Here is a 1,557-nt window from a genome sequence, read left to right on the forward strand (position 1 = left end):
TGATCCAGCAACCACTACCAAATGTAATTGGACCGCACACCAGTTATCAGAGCATCCCGGATCTTCTTCCCGTTCTTGGGCTGTGCTATCTTCGTACCCACAGACCCTTGCGAGGGCTCGTAGGATAAGGACAAAATATTTGATGGGCTCACAAGTCCATTGCTTCAGTTGCAAGAGCTAATGCCTCGCTAGAATGATATTCTGGGGCCTCATGTAGCGATCCTTCAGCCTTTCGACTGCTGACGCGCAAGTTGTACAGTCCCGATGATCAGAAATCCTTTAGGTACCAAGGGGGAGAGGAGCACCGACCTCTGGAGATCATCCATTGAGTAGATCATCCATTTTAGTGTGACCGTCATGTACATTCGGAAGAACTCCAGCCAGAACGTGAACTCTTCGGGGGCCTCAGGGGACAGAGGGTTGATTAGGAGCTTCGCGAACTTCAACAGAGCTTCCATCCTTTTCTTTACTGAATAAAATTGTAGGGTGACTGAGAGCACTCAAGACCAGAGAGAGTAGAACATGCTGCTATTCAGTAAGAATAGCACACGTGGTCTTTGGACTGAATTGGGGGTTTGGAGGGGATTCGTGGGGTGGAGTCAGGGGAGGAGACAGACCTCAGAGCATCGCACCACTAGGGAATTCCCAGTTCACCACACAAAGGCTGTAGGAGTACTGGAAGTGAATTCACAAACACTCAGTGACTAGGGGGACCTCTCTTTTGCTTCTCTCAAACAGGGGGTAGTCCCTCTCTTTTCTGGTGTCCTGCATCTTATGGCAGACTAAAGTCAATTTTGTGTGTGATTACATCTGTTTTATTACATGACAATAAAAGAAACTTGAATCTTGAACTACTTTGCTGGTCCACTTGATAATACAACATATCGAAATAAATTACAAATAGCCCAACAAATGACAATTAACACAAAATTACTGATATTTTAATAGCACGGACATATCTATCGGTGGTAAATTTTATAGTGTGCCAGGGGGTATAGCTCAATGGTAGAGCATTTGACTGCAGATCAAGAGGTTTCTGGTTCAAATCCAGGTGCTCCCTTTATTTACCCAGCCCTTCCATTTTATCCAACACTTGTGTATTTACAACAATTTGGGATCTTTTGTTCCCAAAGTAGCTGATGGTTAGATTAGATCTGGGGTGTTCAAAAACTCTGATAACTGTTGGACAAACCTTCGTTACTACCAGCTATTTCCAACTGAGCAAATAATTGATTTCAGGCCAGGCGAAGAAAGGAACGGTGGGAGAGGTTTCAGGGAACATGTACCAATTGTAATTTGACAATAAATACATTATCCTCATTAACACTTCTAAGGAATATTTTGTTAACATTCAATGGTGTCTCTGTGTACAGTAGTGGAAGCAGTGAATGTTTGGTTTATTGGATGAGTTAATGACCAGGTAATGAATTGGCCCTGGATGCTTTATGAGTTCCTGAAATATTGTTGGAGCTGCATTCCAGTTCAAGTTTATTGCAACATTAGTCCTGGTTCAGTGAGATGGCTTTATTTCACAAGCTGTCCAGCAACTCTAACATG

General features: G+C 43.4%; 1 non-coding gene across 1 annotated transcript; it reads left to right on the top strand.

The window, feature by feature from the left end:
• Positions 1-988: 988 nt before the first annotated feature.
• trnac-gca (transfer RNA cysteine (anticodon GCA)) lies at positions 989-1,060 on the top strand. Its single transcript has one exon. It is a non-coding gene; the product is annotated as a tRNA-Cys (tRNA).
• Positions 1,061-1,557: the final 497 nt, after the last annotated feature.

The sequence above is a fragment of the Narcine bancroftii genome, chromosome 1 (genome assembly GCF_036971445.1).
Source record: "Narcine bancroftii isolate sNarBan1 chromosome 1, sNarBan1.hap1, whole genome shotgun sequence".
Classification (NCBI taxonomy): domain Eukaryota; kingdom Metazoa; phylum Chordata; class Chondrichthyes; order Torpediniformes; family Narcinidae; genus Narcine; species Narcine bancroftii.